General features: G+C 39.8%; 1 protein-coding gene across 1 annotated transcript in view; it reads right to left on the bottom strand.

Moving 5' to 3' along the window:
- The window catches only part of LOC134349656 (protein furry homolog), a 293,846-nt gene that overhangs the window by 269,563 nt on the left and 1,611 nt on the right, over nt 1-22,672 (bottom strand). The gene's annotated exons all lie outside the window — the stretch shown is intronic.

Below are 22,672 nucleotides of genomic sequence, written 5' to 3'. Positions count from 1 at the left end.
TTTAACTCTGTTTGGTTTCAAGTTAGCCCATTGCTTTGCCTTGCTTTTAGTTAGTTGCACGGTGGGTTTTTTTTGGGGGTTTTTTTTTTCTTTTTTTCCATTGATATATATAAAATTGAGTATACTATTATGTTATCTTGGTTTCTTATGTTTAAATCACATTGTTTGTAGTATTTTTTTTGGTATTGATACCTTTTGGAATTTTATTATACTTTAACATTGTATTAATGTTTATATGGCTTATCTTTTATGTATACTTACTCAATAAAAAGATTTAAAAAGAAAAAGAAAAAAGAAAGATAGCTTTGGGCCTGTATTCACTAGAATTCAGAAGAATGAAGGGTGACCAAATTGAATGGTGAATGCATTGATAGAGTGGATGTGGAGAGGATGCGTTTCCTATGGTGGGAAAGTCTAAGACCAGAGGACACAGCCTCAAAATAGAGGGGCATCCTTTTGGAATGGAGATGAGGAGGAATTTCTTTATCAGAGAGTGGTGAATCTATGGACGTTGTTGCCAGAGGCAGCTTTGGAGGCCAAGCCTTTAAGTACATTTAAAGCAGAGGTTAATAGATTGGTCAGGGCACGAAGGATACAGGGAGAAGGCAGGAGATTGGGGCTGAGAGGAAAAATGGATCAGCAATGATGAAATGGTGGAGCAGACTTGACAGGCCAAATGCCCTAATTCTGCACCTAAGTCTTATGGTCTTAATCATTTCGGAAAAATAGCTCTGAATAACTAAAGAGACAACCAACAATTTAAAATACAGTACTATCATACCACAAATCATGGTAACTGCTGAGTTCCTCCAGCATTTATTTGTGACTTTCCTGATACAATAAGGAATTATAAGAAGAAAATTGCAATTGCTAGCAAATCAACACAATTTTTACAAAAATATTAAGAAAAAGAGGGCAATAAAGAGCAATTGGATCTCCTGCAAAATACTCATCAAGATATTGTAAATAAAGATCATGAAATGACAGATAATTTATAAATATAACTGCATAATTTTTTATAAACATAGGATATTGTACTTTGGAAGGAATGTAAAAATGTATCCAAGGATGAGAAATCTCCAAAATTAGCACTAGCAAAATAACAACTGTAATGAATAAAATATTGACACAAATGGTGAAAATTCCCAGGGCTAGATGGCTATCCTTTCAAGGTGTTAAAGAAAGTTGATGAGAACATCATAAATAGTTTGCCCATAACTTTCCAGAAGTTGCTTGATTCCAGAACTATTCCTTTAGATTGGAAAATTGCACTTTACACTCAGTTATTTATGAAGAGTGAGATGCAACCTACTAAATTATGGATGTCAGTTGTGCCAGCGGACTGGAAAGTGGCAAGTATAACTCTCTATTCAGAAAGAGAGAACAACAATAAGACTAACAACTGTAGGTCTGTCAGTTTAATAACAGTAGTGAAAAATCTTTTAGAAATATTGACCAAACATCGGCAAATATGGATTAAACATCGGCAGATTAAACATTGGAGGAAAATGATAGAAATTGGAGTCAACATGCACTTTAGCAAGTAATTTTGGTTTCAAGTGTAAGCTTTGCTAATGGTGAGTGCCTTAGCAAATTTGTTCCATTCTCATTTTTTTAGGACAAACACACAAAATGCTGGAAGAACTCAGCAGGTCAGGTAGCATCTATGAAAATGAATAAGCATTTGACATTTTGGGGAAAAACCCTTCATCAGGACTGGAAAGGAAGGGAAGGGGGGAAATCACCAGAACAAAAAGGTGAGGGAGAGGAAAGAGAACAAACTAGACAGTGATAGGTGAAGCCAGGTGGGTGGGAAAGCTCCAGGGCCAGAGAAGAAGAGGAAAGTGGGAGAAAGGAAAGAAGCAGAGAGGTACCAGGGAGAGGTGATAGATTGGTGAGGAAAAGCGGTAAGATGCCAGATGGGGAATAGAAGGGGGTGTGGGGAAGAGAAGAGAAAAAAAATTAAAAAATAATAATTACCAGAAGGAGAAATTGTTGTTTATGTCATCAGGTTGGATGCTACCTAAATAGAAATATGAGGTGTTGGTCTTCTACACTGAGAATGAACTCATCGTGGTATGGACTAACATGTTGGAATGGGAATGGTGATAGGAATTAAAATGGTTGGCCATTGGCAAATTCTGCTTTTAGCAGATGGAGCAGAGGTGCTTGACAAAGTAGTTCCCCAACTTATGTTGTGTCTCACCTGACTCTTCCCTCCTACATAGCCATTTTTTCTATCATCCATGTGCCTATTTAAGAATTTATTAAATGCCATCAATGTATCTGCCTCTACAAAGGTGTTCCACACATGCACAACTCTCTGTGCAAAGCATAAAGAACTGATCTCTGATATCACCCTTATGCTTTTCTCCGATCACATTGAAAACTATGCCCTCTTGTTTTAGCCATTTCTGTCCTAGGAAAAATTTCTCTGCCTATCCACTCTATCTATGCCTCTTATAATTTTGTAAGCCACTATTGAGTTTCCTCTCACGCTCCTTCACTCCAAAGAAAACAGAAAACAGCCTTAGCTTGCTCAAGTCATCCCCTCTCGTTAAGCAGCATCATGGTAAGATCCCATTTTACTCTCCCCACATTCCCATCAACTACCCCCCACCCCCAGTTTGTACCACTCAGCCACAAACGAAGGACATGAGATGAGGGAAGAAACTAGAACACCCAAGGGAAACCTATATGGTCACAGGTAGAACATGCACACTTCAAAGATGGCATTGGAGTTGAATTCAACTCACATTATTAGTGCTTCAGAAATATACTCAAGCTCACAATCTTTCTCTCTTCTCTTGGATACTTTACCTTATCCTCATGTGTTCATTGATGACGTAAGTTTGGGAAACATATATCTTCACAAGTTCTCTGAGATTTCATTTTTTCCAACTCGTATTTGCCTACTTGTGTCAAAACATGAACCTTGTATTGTAATCTGAACCTCTTCCCTTTTAGATCATTTCTCAAGATGTTTGTTTCATTTCAACTACCTTTCCTCTATTTTCCCTTTAAGATCTGGCTAAAGCACACCCAAATTCTACTGTGCATCAGCATTTCTGTAAGTGTATTCTATTGTGGAATATGGTGCTAATCTTTAACTCAGAATAAAGTCTAACAATTTCACACACTATCCAAATTGAAATGTAATTGTACTGTCCAATACAATATCCCCAGAAATAAAGTAAGAAGATGGGAAGTTATAGGTGGAAGAGATAAAGGGCTGAAGAAGAAACAGCCTGATAAGAGAGGAGACTGCACCACGGGAGAAAGGGAAGGAGGAGGGGAAATGGAGGGAAGTGCTGGGTAAGTGAGAAGAAGACAAGTAGTAAGAGAGGAGATGGAATGTGTTATGGAAAAAGGGAGAAGGGGGAAGCACCAGAAATTACCAGTTACTGTAAGCTGGAGAAATCGATATTCATACTATCAGATTGGAGGTTATCCAGACAGAATATTAGGTGTTATGCTTCCAACCTGAGAGTGGTGTCACCATGACAGTAGAGGAGACCATGGACTGACATGTCAGAATAGGAATGGAAAGTTGAATTGAAATGGGTGGGCACTGAAAAATCCTGCCTTTTGTAGCAGAAGGAGTGAGATGCTCAAGAAAGTGGTCCCCCAATCTACTGTATGTCAGGTAGATGACCCCAACAGACTTGTAAATGAAGTGTAGCCTCATTAGATGCATGATTTATCTGTGAACAGCTTGTGGTGTCTTTGATGGACAGGTTTTGAATTCTTATCCAAACATGTATCCAAAGTAGTCCAGCCACTCAAAGTATATGTGTATAATGGTTTAGATTCAGAGTTAATTCTGCTACCTGTATTGCTTTTACAGAGAGTCATACCCTGCTGCGATCTAGGATGACTACCACATTCTCTACATCATTATGCTGCAATTTTGAGAATGTATCTATTTTGCTATTCTGTTTGAATAGGAGATGGTGCATTGCTGCATTCTTAAGGTTGCACTTTGGAAATTGCAGACTTGTGTTGAACAACGGCCCACAAGGATTTGTGATCAGTGACCACCATCAATGGTCTCCCTATCAAGTGATATAAGTTTTTAATCCCAAGTATGGTTCCCAAAGCTTTTTTTTCCTATTTGAGCATAGCTCTTCTCACTCCTTGTAGTGTGTATGACACAAGGATAATAGGCTCTTTCTGACTATTGTCCAATTTGATAAATGCAAATATAATTCTGCACATGTATGTAACAGGTATAACTTGGCAAAATCGGCGGGAGGAGAAGATGGCGACGCGATGCAGCTCGCAGTGGCCAATCCGGTGGTGATGTCTGTTATTTGTCAAGTAGGGTGCCGTACACAATCCTGATTTGATGGAGACGGACGTGAGAGTACGGAGCAACATCTGGTGAAACTTCTGAAATGCCTGCTTCGCTGCTGCTGCTACTGTGTGGTCCAGAATCTCCGGAGGAGAAGGTCCTGAGTCCTCAGCTTTGCTTGGTGCTTGGTGGCCAGGGCAGGGTTGGAGCGCTCGACAGACGATGATGCTCGGAGAGGCTGTGTCGGAGGCTCGAAGTTTTCGGACAGACTCAGAGTTCGCTGCGGTCGGGTGCTTCCAATGGTGCTGCATCAGCGAGTTGGCGGTGCTTGGAGGTTCATGGTGGGGAGAGTTCCTCCCTTCTGCCGCCTGCGTGAGATGATGAGTATATCGGGACTTTGAGACTGTTTTTTTAACCGTGCCCATGGTCAGCTCTTTATCAAATTATGGCATTGCTTTGCACTGTTGTAACTATATGTTATAATTATGTGGTTTTGTCAGTTTTAGTCTTGGTTGGTCCTGTGTTTTCTTGTGATATCATTCTGGAGGAATGTTGTATCAGTTTTTAATGCATGCATTTCTAAATGACAATAAACGAGGACTGAGTGTCCTCATAATCTAATCTAAACAAAATTCTTTAACACCCTTGTCAACTCAGCATACTGCTTCTGCATTGTGTAATTGAGGGTTACCTTTCAAGTCCCTGCAAAATCAAATGGGATTGCCTACTTTGAATACCACAACAATACATGAAGCACAATGATGCTATATGATTTTGACTTGTGTGTGTTGCATTTGGCTTAATGCATATGTGGCTTTAATGCCCCTAAATGCTAATACATGCATCATTGAATATACTGTAAGTGCATTTTGTAGAAGCTATGTAAACATAGTTTTGACATGATCATTTCTGTTCAATTGTAACTCTTTATGCCAATCTTTTGAATTCATCCATTTATTCCGTCGTCTTCTCCAACAGATAACCTTACTTAGTGACTGTTTTAAGAAACTACTCATAATATCTAACCTCATCATTCTTTAAATTACTGGGACACTACTGAACTTATTGATGCACATATCTCAGTTCATAATTGAGCAACTGGCCACTGTATCAGTATGCATATCAATACACTAATATTACCTTGCATTTTAATTTAAAAATTGCTGCATTTTTATTATGGCCAATGATGGTATGTACTGTATGCTGTTAAAGCTTCATGCTTCAAGCTGCTCATCAGCTTCAAAGCTCTCCTATCTCACTTCTTGTGCTATTTACATTGTCCTTATATTGAGTACCTATTTGGCTGATCATTTTAGGCTTGCAGTCTTGGTTTAAGTACTATCATTGAGGCTATGTATGTTCCCTTTGCGCAACTGAAGCATGTTACTGTTTTTAATTGGCATACTTGTGGTGGATGATCTCCATTTCAACAACATCTGGTCAGTCTTAAAGTTTTGTGCCGAACTTACTCAGGAGAGTTTGGATCAATACCATATCTGCCAAGCTTTTTACTGCCATTTCCCTATGCAGCATAATTATGCAACAGCTAAAATTCCTCAGCATTTTTGGAATCTGTTGTCCTTAAGCGGCAATTGTCATGCATGCTCAAATGTTAAATCACTCCCACACTTGTCAAACAGCATTCATTTCAGAAAAGCACAGAGATTACAATGATGAGTCAGGATCTTCTAATGTAACAATATAATCCCTAAAGGTCTCATCCATTTTTTTCATTTCTGGTTCTGAATTTGTAGATGTACGCAGTCCTGATATGTCATAATTCAGTAATTTCCTTATCTCCCTCTAAAACTAAACCTCTTTTGTCTTGTGTATTGTTTGGACACCTGCCAAGGTAGCATACAGAAATGAACTTGTCTCTATTAATAAAATTGCTTTCTAATGCTCTTGCATGGCTTCTTAACGTGGGCATTAGTCCATTGTGCGGGGCCCATCAGTGGCAGTAACTAAGCTCGACAAAGGAGTGCTTCTTGTATGTCAGAGTCCGTGATTTAAAACGAGAGCTTCACGGGCGTTAGTCCATTGTGCGGAGCCTATCAGTGGCAGCAACTGAGCTCGATGAACTAAATAAAAGTACAGAAGGGTTAAGTGGTGCGGCCATTGTCAAGAGTAGGCCAGTGGCTTTTGCTCAATCAGGCTTAAGTGAAAACGGGCTTCAATGAGGTAAGTGGGTAAGTGGACTTCGTTTTTGGTTTTTCTTTGCTTTTTTTTTGAGGAATAGCGAGCATATCGGTAGGGTTAGTATTTTGCTCTGAGTGTCAGATGTGGGAATCCTGGGAATCTTCCAGTCTCCCAGATGGCCATATCTGTGCCACGTGCACAGAGATGCAGCTCCTGAGAGACCGTGTTCGGGATCTGGAGCTGCGGCTTGATGACTGACAGCTTATTAGGTAGAGATAACAGGAGATAGAGAGGAGCTACAGGGAGTTAGTCACCCCGAGAATGCAGGAGTTAGATAAGTGGCTGACGGTCAGTGAAGTGAGGGAAAAAGCTCAGATATTAGAGAGCACCCCTGTGGCCATCCCCCTCAATAATCATTACCTCATTTTGGATGCGGTTGAGAGGGATGACCTGACCGAGGATGACCACGGCGATCGGGTCTCTGGCACTGAGCCTGGTTCCATAGTGCAGAGGGAGAGAAGAAAATGAGGAATGTGGTAGTCATAGGGGATTCCATAGTGAAGGGAATAGTCAGGAGGTTCCGTCAGCCTGATAAAGATACCCGCATGGTGTGTTGCTTCTCAGGTGCCCAGGTACGGGATGTCTTGGATCGGGTGCGGGGTATTCTGAAGGGAGAGGTTGAACGGCCAGAAGTCTTGGTACATATTGGTACCAATGACATAGGTAAAAAAAAAGGGAGGAGGTCCTGAAGAGAGAATTCAAGGAGTTAGGTAGGAAGCTGAAAGGCAGGACCTCTAGGGTAGTAATCTCAGTGGCAAATGAAATACAGTGTTGGAAAGTGTATGGTCATGTACTTTGGTGGAAAAAATGAACGGGCAGACTATTATTTAGATGAGGAGAGAATTCAAAATGCAGAGATGCAAAGGGACTTGGGAGTCTTTGTGCAAGATACCCTAAAGGTTAACCTCCAGGTTGAGTCGGTTGTGAAGAAGGCATTTGCAATGTTGGCATTCATTTCTAGAGATACAGAATACAAAAGCAAGGATGTGATGTTGAGACTCTATAAGGCACTCATGAGACCACACTTGGAGTGTTGTGTGCAGTTTTGGGCTCCTTATTTTAGAAAGGAGATACTGACATTGGAGAGGGTTCAGAGAAGATTCACCAGGATGATTCCAGGAATAAAAGGGTTACCGTATGAGGAACGTCTGGCAGCTCTTGGACTGTATTCCCTGGAGTTCAGGAGAATGACGGGGGATCTCATAGAAACATTCTAAATGTTAAAAGGCCTGAACAGATTAGATGTGGCAAAGTTATTTCCCATGGTAGGGGATTCTTGGACAAGAAGGCATGACTTCAGGATTAAATGACGTCCTTTTAGATGCGGAGAAATTACTTTAGACAGAGGCTGGTAAATCTGTGGAATTTGTTGCTACGAGTGGCTGCGGAGGCCAAGTCATTGGGTGTATTTAAGGCAGAGATAGATAGATTCTTGATTAGCCAGGGCATCAAAGGGTAAGGGGTGAAAGCAGGGGAGCGGGGATAACTGTGAGAATTGGATCAGTCCATGACTGAATGGCAGAGCAGACTCGATGGGCCGACTGGCCTACTTCTGCTCCTATATCTTATGGTCTTATTCGGCAGACATACTTTTAATCTTGATCTCAATTTCAGCAATGCTGTTTTGTCCTGAAGACCATTAACATCCATTCTATATAGGAGCTGAAAGGCACATGCACTTTACCATAAATGCTAAGCTTGATGGTATTACCAGAAGGCATCAGAGCTGCTATCTTGCATTTAATGTGAGGAAATATCGGGAGTGTCCAGGTGAAATTTATGCAATCACGGGAGTGTGTAAACTCCACACAGACATCCAAGGTTAGGATTGAACCTGAGTTATATTGATCACAATTTTTCCAATTCCGAAGTTGGTTTGAGCAACAACTGAACCTCTTGACCAGGTCTGCATGCTCTTATGCATTGAGTTGCTGCCACATGATTGGCTGATTAGATATGTGCATTAATAAGGTGTACCTAAATTGTACCTAATAATATGGCCACTGAATCTATAATTGACAAATACAGATACTTGATCAAATAAGTCTTGCAGAAATGACATACTTATACTTCCTATATCCTATACTCACAGGATTTAAGGATGCTTAAAATACAATAAGCCAATTGTCCACTTTCTTTTTATCAAAGTAGCTGACAGATATATCCATTGCAAAACTGATCAAAAATTCACCCACTAAATGCATCTGTCCCTCGGTTCAGCTTATTTCAAGTGCAACTGGATTGTAAGTTACTTTGTTATATTAAATATCTGTACATGACTCTGTAACCATTATACAGCAGTGGCATCTGAAACTGGTGAAGACATATTACTTGACAAGATAAATGACAATAGCTGCAGCAACTGATGTTCCAATTCTCAATACCACGTAGAGTACATATGGATTTCAGCAAGGTATTTGATAAGGTACCCGATGCAAGGCTTATTGAGAAAGTAAGGAGGCATGGGATCCAAGGGGACATTGCTTTGTGGATCCAGAAATGGCTTGCCCACAGAAGGCAAAGAGTGGTTGTAGACAGGTCATATTCTGCATGGAGGTCGGTCACCAGTAGAGTGCCTCAGGGATCTGTTCTGGGACCCTTACTCTTTGTGATTTTATAAATAACCTGGATGAGGAAGTGGAGGGATGGGCTAGTAAGTTTGCTGATGACACAAAGGTTGGAGGTGTTGTGGATAGTGTGGAGGGCTGTCAGAGGTTACAGTGGGGCATTGATAGGATGCAAAACTGGGCTGAGAAGTGGCAGATGGTGTTCAACCCAGATAACTGTGAAGTGGTTCAGTTTGGTAGGTCAAATATGATGGCAAAATGTAGTATTAATGGTAAGACTCTTGGCAGTGTGCAGGATCAGAGGGATCTTGGGGTCTGAGTCCATAGGATGCCCAAAGCAGCTGAGCAGGTTGACTTTATGGTTAAGAAGGACACGCAGTCCTCTTTTATTGTCATTTAGTAATGCATGCATTAAGAAATGATACAATGTTTTTCCAGAACATAGGACCCTGGTCAGACACCACTTGGAGTACTGCACTCAGTTCTGGTCACCTCACTACAGGAAGGATGTGGAAGTCATAGAAAGGGTGCAGAGGAGATTTACAAGGATGTTGCCTGGATTGGGGAGCATGCCTTATGAGAATAGGTTGAGTGAACTCAGCCTTTTCTTCTTGGAGCGACAGAGGATGAGAGGTGACCTGATAGAGGTGTATAAGATGATGAGAGGCATTGATCGTGTGGATAGTCAGAGGCTTTTTCCTAGGGCTGAAATGGTTGCCACAAGAGGACACAGATTTAAGCTGCTGGGGATTAGGTACAGAGGAGATGTCAGGGGTAAGTTTTCTCACTCAGAGAGTAGTGAGTGCATGGAATGGGCTGTCGGCAACAGTGCTGGAGGCGGATACTATAGTGTCTTTTAAGAGACTTTTGGATAGGTACATGGAGCTTCGAAAAATAGAGGGCTATAGGTAAGCATAGTAATTTCTAAGGTTGGGACATGTTCGGCACAACTTTATGGGGCAACTTTATACAGGCCCATATTGTGCTGTAGGTTTTCTATGTTTCTATGTTTCTACCAAAGTTAAATTACCTTAGATTGCTTTTGAAGTTGCTGCGAGAACAATGCAGTTAGCAGTTTCAAAACTAGTCTTGAATAAAAGGTCACTCCCCAAGATTTTATAGTTTAAAACATATGGGCCAGATATGAACCTTGTCAGATACTGGTGTCATGATTTTACATATCTTGAGAACTTCCTGCTATTACCAATTTTACAAAGAATACCAGATGCTATGAATGGTTTAATCTCTGCACCTTGACTAACTTGTGAGAGTGAATGAATGGACTCCCTTCAGTTTATCCTGGTGATGAAAACATGGAACATTAGGAATAATCCAACATTTAGGTGACTGTAGATACATTTGTTGTCTCACAACAACTTTCACTTTCAGTAGATGATATTCTAAGTACTTGAATTTAGTATAATAATAATAATAATAAATAAAGGATGAACAGAAAGAATATGGAAGCTAAGAAATGCCTATAAGTGAAATCAATAAAGTGAAAACAATTTCAGTAGGGGACACCAGGCACAATAGTTGTGCTAACAAATTGCTATACAGAATAACATGTACAAATATATAGGGAACTAACCTTAGTAATTCTTAGTAGTTAAAAATATTTGTGAGGAATCAGTGGGGATAAGATGACCCAGAAATTGCTAAACTGGAATTGCAGTATGTATGTTGCCTTGATGGCACACTATACGATTATGAGCAATAATCAAATGTGCAATTGACTTCTTGAAACCATTGTACATTTTATACAAGGAATCAAACACGACCATTCATAAAACTTAATCTGTTATCCACTAATGTGCACCTAAGACTATTAAGTTAGAGACCAAACAATGCATTAATGGCGGTTCAAGTGTTGAGCATATTTTATAGCTACACACAATGTGCTGGAGGAATGGATGGAATGAGTCAGGCAGCATCTACGTAGGGAAATGGACTGTCAATGTGTTGAGTTGAAACTCTGCTTATGATGGAAGCTTTCCTCAATGGAATGCCATTCAGCTGCAGCTTAATTTGCATTATGCCCACTTTGCAAATAAACCCATTTTTTAGTTAGATGGTCAATTTTTTGCTATGTAGTTTCATCATAATAGATTAATGTTGTGAATCCCCAAATGCTAAGATTTAACATCACATTGATATAGGATTGCGTAAAAATCCTTCATAAGTATTTCAGTTGCAGTAGATCATACTTTATACGGCACAGCAGAACAGGGAACATGTCAGGATGCTAGTACACTATAGCAGGAGACAAGTCAACAAGCCACTGTTTCCATCTGTCATTCCAGGTGGATATCAAGGGTCCCATGACATGAAAACAATAATACAGGCAGGCTTGCAATGTACATTCTGACTATGATGCCAATTTAAACTAAAGACTTTATTTGTTGCATGTACATCGAAATATACAGTGAAATGCCTTGTAGCATAATGGTTAGCATGATGCTATTACAGCTTGCGGTGTTCCAGAGTTCAATTCCAGCACCACTTGAAATGAGTTTGTGTGCTTTCTGTGATTGCATGGTTTCCTCCATGTGCTCTGGTTTCCTCCCACAGTCCCAAGACGTACAGATTAGTAGGTTAATTGGTCATTGGAAGTTGTTCTGTGATTAGGCTAGGATTAAATAGGTTGGTTGCTGGGCAGAAGGGCCTTTTCCGAACTGTATCTCAAAATAAATAATACTTAAATAAATCAGCGATGAGTGTGCTGAAGTTTTGCCACACTTCCAGGGCCTACATAGCATGCCCAAACTCACTAACCTGGATCTGTACGCCTTTGCTAAGTGTGAGGAAACCAGCGCATCCTGAAGAAACTGAAACCATTATGGGGAGAACGTACAAACTCCATACAGACAGCAGCAGGAATGAAACTCTGATTCTGCAGCTGGTGCGGTAAAGCACTGTGCTAACCTGCTACTGTGCTGTTAGTCTCATCTACTTGCACTTGGTCTATATCCCTGCTACTTTATGTGTCTGCCTAAACGTCTCTTAAGGAGCTTCTAAGGAGCAGATTCTGGGCACCTACTACACAGTGTAAAAAAGTTCGCCTCATTAATCACCTTTAAATTATCTCCTTTTCTAGTGTTAGTTATTTCCACATTGGGAAACAAAAACTATTTTCCTGGTCATCAACCATGTTAGCAGTTTTCTTATTACTTGCAGACTTCCTTCTTGTGGCTGCTACATTTGAGTTTCAATCGTTGCAAGTAAATGTAAAACAAAAAATCCAGCATTTAGCGAGGTTATTAAAACACCATTGTTTTTTGCCATTGAGTCCATTTTGGATCTAACTTACCACCTTTCTCTTATTTGCCACTGACCTTTGCATACTTTTAGGTTTTTGAATTAGTCATATGGGACTAATTCAAAATCCACATAGACATAGAGAATGTGAAATGCATCACTTTCATCTACTTTCCTGTAATCACAAGAGATTCTGCAGTTGCTGGAAATCCAGAGCAACACACACAAAATGCTGGAGGAACTAGGCAGGTCTGGCAGCATTTACGGAGAGGAATAAATAGTGGACGTTTTGGACAGAGGTCATCCTTGTAATCTCTAGAATCTCAAATGTTACTGCACATACACAATCTTTGTTTAACAATTCCAAGTCTTATGGAGATTTCTTTGGCTATTTAAAAATGGTTAAAACTTTTTAACCCTGAAAATTCATTTGATCATTATGACAAGCATGAAATCAGTGCCCTGTGGTTTACAGCGTTATTTCATGCTGCAGTATTAAGGTCAGGTTTTTCAAATGTAATTCTGATGCAACAGCACAGACCCATTTTCACAAGGCAGTGTTCCCTAATAAAGGAATCAGCCCTCAAGATTATCATTACCAAATTACTTCAATTCTACTGCTGGACATTATCTGCACATCCAGCTCACAGAAGTCTGCCTTTGAAAGGGACATTCTAAACTATATCATACCACCTTACTGTAAGCTACGTGGCTGAAGAAACAGCAGGAGACAAATGGGAGAAGACAAGGAGCATGGTTCCTGGTTTACTGATGATAATCTCAAGATCCTAGAAGATTAAATTCACAAATGGAGCATGATTCAATATGCGGAGGAAAAGGTGGCCTTCAAGTTTATAATTTGATTAAGCCAGCAGGAAGGGAGAGGCATGATCTCTCAAGGAAAGATAAATCAAATTCCAACACTCCCTTATCACAGACAACTAATACAGCTTCCATCTTGTCATATTTGCTGTGATATCAAAGCAGAGTCGAGGGACCATTAGTTTTAGATCCTGACTGGGATGGAGGACAGGATCCAAAATCAAATGGGCAGTGGGACAGTTGAGCATCATGATAAAGACTCCACAGAAATACTGGTATCCAATGATCATTATCTCTGTGGCCCTTACTTAAATAGTAATTTTATCCAAAAGTACTTGTGCTGGTTATTTCACACATAAGGGCAATATGCTCACTATTCTATTGCTTTTACTTTTCTGACTGCAGGTTTTTAAACCCAATCACAAAGATGAGAGGAAACAGAAGGTAGGCATGGAAATGCTAGTCTGCAGATGTCACGTTAGAAGAAGAATAGTATTTATTATTACATCTCAGACTTCCAAGCACTATCTGAGATAGTGGTATCACAAAGACAAAATAAATATTACTCAAGAGGGATAATCGTAGGAGATGGAATATCTATCCTTTCAGCTCTTCTCTCCACACTTTCCTGGTACTTAAACTAGATATTACAACAACAATTCACTAGTGTAATGTATTTGGTGTTCACAGTATGGTCATTACTACATTGCCAAAGTCAAAGTTGAGTTTATTGCCATATGCACAAGTATACAGAATGTAGCAGAGTGTATTGAAAAACACACTTGCAGCAGCTTCACTGGCACATATAAGCAGCATTCACAAGAAAATCATGAACATTAATCACATACAATTTTTACAGGAAGGAATACAATTAGAACAAAAAGAAAAACTAGGAGTTGTAACAGAGTTCCCAAGCTGTAGTGGTTAGGATTTTGCCAGCTGGTTTGAGAACTAAATGGTTGAAAGGAAGTAACTGTTCTTGAACCTGGCAGTATGGAACTTCAGGCACCTGTCTACCTTAGGGGATCAGAAGTGGAGAGAGTCAGCAGCTTTAGGATACTGGGATCTTACATATTTAGTGACACAGCATGGAATAGGCCTTTCTGGCCCTTTGTATCTGCTGTCTGATGGAAGCTGAGAAAAGATGGTACAGTGGGGATCTTTGATGATATGTTAGCTCGAGGCAGCAGCCTCCTGTAGATACTGCCAATGGTGGGGAAGGATGTGGTCATGATGCATTGGGCAGATTCTACCACTTTCTGTGCTTCTTACATTCTTCATTATATTTATTTATTGATTGAGATGCAGCACAGAATAGGCCCTTCCAGCCCTTAGAGCCATATCATTACGTTAAGGCGCTACAAGAGAGTAGCAGCTAACACAGCACTCTTACAGATTGGGGTGTTGCAGACTCAGAGTTCAATTCTGGTGCTGTTCTGTAAGGAGTCTCTGTATGCCCTCCCTGTGGAATGTGTGTAAGTTTTCTCTAGTTCTTTCAGTTTTTTCCCACAGTCCAAAGACAGGTAGGCTGTAAACTGTGTAAAGATTAGATTAGGGCTAACAGGGTTGTTGGGGGTTGCTCGGGCGTTGTGGCTTGAAGAGCCAAAAGGGCCCATTCTGAGATGTATCACTAAATAAATAAATGCCCAGTAACTTAAAGCTGCTGACTCTCTTCACTTCTGATCCCTGAATGTAGGCAGGTACTGTATACCTTCACCCTCCCACCCCTTCCTGAAGTCAATAATCAGCTCTTTAGTTTCGCTGACATTAAGTAGGAGTTTGTTGCAGCACCACAACAGTCTACAAAATGTACTGGATACAACCTAGTCCATCATGGGTAAAGCCCTCTCCACCATTGAGCACATCTAATTGTAGCACTGTTGCAGGAAAGCAGCATCCATCATCAGGGACCCTACTGTCCAGGCCATGCTCTCTTCTTGCTGCGCCATCAGGAAGGTGGTACAGGAGCCTCAGGACCTGCACCACCGGGTTCAGGAAAGGTTGTTACCCCTCAATCATCAGGCTCTTGAACTAGAGGGGATAACTTCACCTGCCCCATCACTGAACTGTTCCCACTGAACTGGACTGACTCACATTCAAGGACCCTTCATCTCACGTTCATATTTATTTATTATTACTATTTTTTTTGTCTTTTTATATTTGCATAGTTTGGTAGTTTTTTTGCACATTGGTTGTTGCAAGTCCTGTTGGGTGCAGTCTTTCATTGAATTTATTATGCTTCCTGTGTTTACTGTGATTGCCCGCAAGAAAATGAATGTCAGGTTGGTATATGGTGACATACATAAACTTTGATAATAAATTTACCTGCTCAACCAGGTGCCCTAACTCACTCCAGTACGGTGACTCATTGGCACCTGTGATTTGTCCAGCAACAGCAGTTTCATTAGTGAATTTTAAGATGGCATTGCAGCAACCATTTGGAGAAATCAAACACAGACTGAGTGATTGCCCTGTGTGTTTAGTTCATAGGAATAAAACTGAGCTTCCTGTTGCCTCACCAACTATATTCCCCATCCCACTCCCACTCTCACCAATCTGTGTGTAGCCTATTGCAAAGTAATAGTACATAAATGTACTACTACATTGAAGCCTAACACAAGCTCAAAGAACACCATTTAATCTTCTGTCTGGGCATGTTGCTATTTCCTAGCTCAATATTGAATTCTCCAGCTAAATGACTTGCTTGTCAGTGTGTTGTTAATAGCAAGGCTATTAACAACAAGGCTATGGAAGCTCGACGATATGAATAGAATAAGAAAAAGCAAGCTAAAATGGCAATTGGTAGAAATGGCGAGTTCTGACACAAAAACAACATTTCCTAAAGCTGAAAATTCAATCAGTGTCCAGAGGGACAGTGTTGAAACTCAGTGTGACATCTCCAAAATACTGCATAACATAGTGTTGTGGTTTGTTGTTATTGTTAATACATTGGGCAACAAAATACACATTAGATAACGCACTTAAGCATATGAATGAACTACCTGCATGAAACAAGCATACATCTGCCTCTCTGATGGAGAGAATATCACAACTTAGTAGGGTAGGAAGAAGTCAACATGAATGACCAAATAATATCCAGATTAGGTGAGATTTGCACCTGAATACCCAATTTGTCCAATTCCATTCAGTTGCCCAAGAAGCCACTGTAACATCATGTTTCAATCAGATTCTCTCTATATATGTAAGCCTAACAGCTGAGCTCATCCACATGACTCTCATAGCAGTGGCTGGTAATTGGATAAATGACCCTATAAATATACTATGTAAAAACCCAGGACACTCATTTAATGCAATAATAGTGCAATAAATTGGCAAAGAGAAAATAAGAATCTAGTTCTTTTTAAAACATTACTGAGAGAGTGTGGAAATAGCACTAAGTAAATTTTCAGTACACACTTGCAAATACAGAAAGCTGAAAAGTTAGCAACTTGTAATTGGATGCTGTACCAATCATTGAGACTTTGCTAAAAATGGACATGATTGCATGTTAAATATTCCTGGTAACAAAGGGAAGAAAGAAATCTGAGTTGGTAGTGGTACTGACTTTTAAAAAGTTGCATTTTTGGAGAAGAGGATACTGTACAGCAAATAAATACTGCAACTATTTGGTTGGACCAAAGATCCATTAAACAACTGGGACTATTGTATAGACTGTCAAAAGGTTAAAAGGATGTACATGGAAGAGTAAATTTGTGGGGAAAGTCGAGAAACTGGCATAAAATTAGATTGGTGATAATGGAGTACATAAATTTCCCATTGTTTGTTAGGGTGATATAAATAAAGGGCAAAGAGCCCCATTACATTTCTGGCATTACTGAATTTGGTTTGGAAGAATAAAGCAGGTGTCAGTTGAGGGAACATTTCATAGCAGCATTAGTAGGGATCAAAATTTGTCAAGGGAAAAAAATAATCCACTTACATTCAAAAAGAGGATGATAGAGAAATTAAATTTTAAAACATCTCTGAATAACCAAAGGAGAAGTAAGATAAAAGAGAAAATAAAGAAGCATGTGACAGATGTTAGATTATTGAAACAGCAGGAACCAGACTGATTATAAATCTTTCAGAGGAGGAGTGCAGAAAAGGAAATGAAACTGTTCAGGAACAGATATTACCCCTCAACCAGCAGGGTTTTTGAACCAATGGGGATTACGTCATCTAACTTCACTTGCCCCATCACTGAACTGTTCCCACAACCGATAGACACACTTTTAAAGATTCTTCATCTCATGTTCTCTATATTTATTTACTTCTGTTTCTCTTTTGTATTTGCACAATTTGTGTTCATTTGCACATTGGTCATTTGTCTGGCATGTTGGGTGTGGTCTTGCATTGATTCTATTATAGTTCCTAGAATTACTGAGCATGCCTGCGAGAAAACAAATCTCAGGGTTTTATACAGTGACATACCTGTATTTTGATAATAAATTTACTTGATACTTTGAAAAGAAATAAAGAAAGAATGACTGGTGACAAATATAGAAAGTATTCCAAGACTAGAGTACATAAACAGTAAATGGGCAGCAAAGAGTAGAGGGACCTATTAGGAATGGAAAAGGAATTTTGTTCTTAGTAGTTGAAAGTACAACTGAGGTACAAAGTGAGTTATTCAAGCATTTATCAAGGATTAAGGTTATTCTGGAGTTGCACCAAAGAAATTGAGATATGGACGTGCTAAAATTTTAAAGGTAGTAAAAGTACAGAAATGCAGGACCCTGCAGGTGCTGTATCTGTATCTATATCTATATCTGTGTCTGGGGAAAATCTGAAGGAACTCAATGGGTCAAGCAGTATTTGTGGAGAGAAAGGAATTGTCAATGTTTTGGGTGAAAACCTGACACAAGGTCCTGCCTTGAAATGCTGACATTCCCTTCCTTCAACAAATACTGCTCAAAACACTGGATTTGTCCAGCTGTTCTATTACTGATTTGAAAAGGCCTGTGATACTTGAAGTGGATAAATCACTCAGTACAGATGTGTTGCATTCTTGGATGCTGAGGGATGCAAGAATGGAAATAGCTGAGGTATTGGCCACAATTTTCCAAATATCTGGGTGGTGTCTATGGAGTGTTCACAAAAAGTGTGTGGGATAAACCAAGAAACTACAACCAGTATAATATAACAAGAAAAAAACATAAAAATTAAAATGGTGATTTTGTTTAGTAAGACTGCACTCTTACTAGTGGGCAAAATTAGAGCACATGGTATTGGGGGTGGGGTACTGACATGGATAGAAAATTGGTTGGCTGACAGGAAACAAAGAGTGGGGACTAATGGGTCCCTCTCAGAATGGCAGGCGGTGACTAGTGGGGTACCACAAGTCTTGGTGCTGGGACCGCAGCTATTTACAATATACATTAATGATATAGATGAAGGGATTAAAAGTAACATTAGCAAATTTGCAGATGACACAAAGCTGGGTGGCAGTGTGAAATATGCGGAGGATGATGTGATAATGCAGGATGACTTGGACAGGTTGGGTGAGTGGGCAGATGCAGTTTAATATGGATAAATATGAGGTTATCCACTTTGGTGGCAAGAACAGAAAGGCAGATTACAATTTGAATGGTGTCAAGTTAGGAAAAGGCGAAGTACAACGAGATCTAGATGTCCTTGTTCATCAGTCACTGAAAGTAAGCATGCAGGTACAGCAGGCAGTGAAGAAAGCTAATGGCATGTTGGCTTTCATAACAAGGGGAGTTGAGTATAAGAGCAAAGAGGTCCTTCTGCAGCTGTACAACGCCCTGGTGAGACCACACCTGGAGTACTGTGTACAGTTTTGGTCTCCAAATTTGAGGAAGGACATTCTTGCTATTGAGGGTTCACAAGGTTAATTCCTGGGATGGCGGGACTGTCATATGTTGAAAGATTGGAGCGACTGGGCTTGTATACACTGGAATTTAGAAGGATGAGGGGGGATCTGATTGAAACATATAAGATTATTAAGGGATTGGATACGCTACAGGCAGGAAACATGTTCCTGATGTTGGGGGAGTCCAGAACCAGAGGCCACAATTTGAGAATAAGGGGTAGGCCATTTAGAATGAAGTTGAGGAAAAACTTTTTCACCCAGAGAGTTGTGGATCTGTGGAATGCTCTGCCTCGGAAGGCAGTGGAGGCCTTTTCTCTGGAGGTGCTTTCAAGAAAGAGTTAAATAGAGCTCTTAATGATAGTGGAGTCAAGGGATATGGGGAGAAGGCAGGAACAGGGTACTGACTGTGGATGATCAGCCATGATCACAGTGAATGGTGATACTGGCTCGAAGGGCTGAATGGCCTACTCCTGCACCTATTGTCTATTGACTGGATCTACACTCTCAAGGTGATGTTATTAAAACACAAAATTCACAGTGGGTTTGAGAGATACATGTCTGGTGATGACATGGGTATCTGGAACAATGGGTTAAAATAAAGGTCAGCTATTCAGCTCAAGTAGTTTTACCAGAGGGTAGCAAATTTTTACTCATTCATTGGAGTATTCAGAACAGAGATTGGTAAACTATTATAAATCAAAGGATGTGGTTAAAACAAGAAAATAGCATTGTAGTAAAAGATCTTAATGAACAAAGTAATAGGGATGAGGGGAAAAATTGTCAAGTCATTCTTCTACTTGTTATGATCAAAAAAAGCTGGGTAAGTAATTGAAAAGAAAAGTAATAAAATGACAGGCAACATGGAGAGGGTAGGTTTGTGAGGCTAGTTGGATCACCTGTGCATTGAGACAGCATATACACAACAGCCTGAATGGTTTCCTTACAAGCTCAAATTAACTTAGCAGTATAAACATAGAGAAACAAGGCACTACAGATCATTGCTAACGTTGCCTGGATTTGAGGAAACTAGTGGATTCCATTGAAAATGTTTCTCTGTGGAGAAGACACATGAATTCTCTGGCACTGTCATAAAAAAACACAAGTAAAGGATCTATAACATTTACCTTACCTGGGTGAGTGAGATTAGAGCAACAGAAATTGATAGTGTTCTTAAGGATTAAACTAAATGTCTTCTGATCTTGTCCTGTACTTTACAATCTGTAGTTTGGTTTCTACCAATATTGATCGTTTTAGTCACTTTGCACTAAAACACAAGAACCGCCTACTTAAGAAAATCATATTTATGTGGTAATGCATTTAACTATCAATTTACTTAATTATCTATGACAATGGAATGATGGACAGGTATATACTATATTTATGGTACTTTCTACTTTTATTTTCCAATTTGTAGTTTTTATTCTTCTTATCCACTATTCTTGTTGTATAAACAATCCTTTTTGAAGATATACATAATTAAATACTGTATTATGAAGTCATATTTTGGAAACAGGCTCTTCAACCCAGCTCATCCACGCAGACTGAGATTCTATTTGAGTTAGTCCCATTTGCTTGCATTTGGGCTGTAGGCCTGTTCTAAGTACCTGTCAAAATATATTTTAAACATAATTACACCCATCTCTGCAGCTTTCTCTGGCAGCTTGTTCCATATACCAATCACTTTCTGCAAGTAAATTTCCCACTCAGATCTTTTTCAAATTTTTCCTCTCTCACCTTAAATCTCTGCCCTCTAATTTTAGAGACCCTGATCCTGAGAAAAAGGTTGTGACCATTCCACCTTGTCCAAACCCCACAATTTGTTCATGCACTGCATGAAGTATTACCAGCAAAGGAAGATTCACTGGTTAGAATAGGCACAATCCTCCAGGTTAAAACACTATTTTTGTTAAAAAAATTTGATTTCAATTACAGAGGCCTTCTCAGACAGAATTAGCCCAACTGGTCTAAAGTGGCTTATCAAAGTCTGCTTCACTTTACTTCATCTAATCTTGTCTCATGAGTTCTACTCATGAATGCATACAACTGAATGCACTTGCTAGGTCATCATGCAAGGATCCACTTCAGGCAGTTTTGTAGATTGCAACACGCAGGTGCGGATAACTTCATTTTGTTAAATTGCAAATTGTACTAAATATCTCCACTTCTGCCATGAAAGTGAAAAGAAAGTCACTTGGTAAAGCAGTTGAAGACATTTGGACACCACTGTTGCTGGCCAAATCAAAGGTGGTAACGAATCAGCATGTTGGAGGGAGGGAGATTGAAATTTGGTTGAGTGGTGCCCCAACAACCTCTCACTCAATGTCAGCAAAACCAAAGAGCCGATTAATGATCACAGGAGGAAGAAACTGGGTGTCCACGAGCCAGTGCCCATTAGAGGATCAGAGGTGGAAGAGGTCAGTAACTTTAAATTCTTAGGTGTAATCGTATCAGAGATTCTGTACTGGGATTTCAAAGAAAGCACGGCAGCACCTTTACTTTCTTAGAACTTTGCACAGATTCAGCATGTCATTTAAAACTCTGACAAACTTCTATAGATATGTGATGGAGAGTATCCTGACTAGTTGCAATATGATGTGGTATGGAAATACCAGTGCCCAGGAACACAAAAAGTAGTGGATACAGCCCAGTTCATCAGAAAAAAAGCTCTTTCCATCATTGAGCACATTTACAAAGATCACTGCCACAAGAAAACAGCAGCTATCATCAAGGACCTCCACCATCCAGGCCATGACTTCTCCTCACTGCTTCAATCAAGAAGGAAGTACGGGAGCCTTAGGTCCCATACCACCAAGTTCAGGAACAATTATTACCCTTGAGTCATCAGGCTGATGAACCAGCATGGATATCTTCACTCACTAATATGTACACTGAACTGATCATTGAACACAACCTTTGGACTCTGAAACTCATGTTCTCAGTATTATTTATTTACTTAGTTATTTATTAATATTATTATTACTTGTTTCCTTTTGTATTTACACAATTTGTCAGTCTTTGCATATTTTTCATTGATCCTATTGTACTTCTGTGTTCAACTGTGAATACCTGCAAGAAAATTAAACTCAGAGTAGTATTTGGTCATATAAAATTGACTGAACTATTACAGTGCATTGAGAAACTGCTGCAGGGATAATCTGGGTATGGGGATACTGTCCTCCAAAAACCAAGATATCTTCCATTGTGCAAATTGTGCCTGCGTCACCATTGAAGCCTCTTCCCTTTGATGTTCATGACTGCAACTTTAACCCACTCCTTAATGTCACACTCAGTGAAGTTCTGCTTTGATATCAAGGGCAGTCATTCTTTCTTCAACTTTGGAAATCAGCTCCATGTTTGGACCAATGTGGTGATGGATTTCAGTGCCAGATAATATGGACAAACCCCAGGTTGGGCTTTAGTGTGTAGGTGAATGAGTGACACTGAACAACATTATCAATGGCACTTTCCAACACTTTGCATATGATTGTGGCTGGGTGGAAAGTACTTAGCTGGATTGAATATGCCCTACATTTTGTGAATAGGTCATCTCTGGGAAATTTTCACAATGCAGGCTAGATGCTAATGTTGTAATAGTTGTGGAACATCTTGGCTAGAGGTGCAGCTCATTCTAAGTTTAGTTCTTCAGTATTGCAGCCAGAATGTCGTCAGGAACCAAAGATGGTATCTCAAAAATATACA

This window comes from Mobula hypostoma, chromosome 7, assembly GCF_963921235.1.
Source record: "Mobula hypostoma chromosome 7, sMobHyp1.1, whole genome shotgun sequence".
In the NCBI taxonomy this organism is placed as follows: Eukaryota; Metazoa; Chordata; class Chondrichthyes; order Myliobatiformes; family Myliobatidae; genus Mobula; species Mobula hypostoma.
This window is presented reverse-complemented; position numbering and strand designations above follow the sequence as displayed.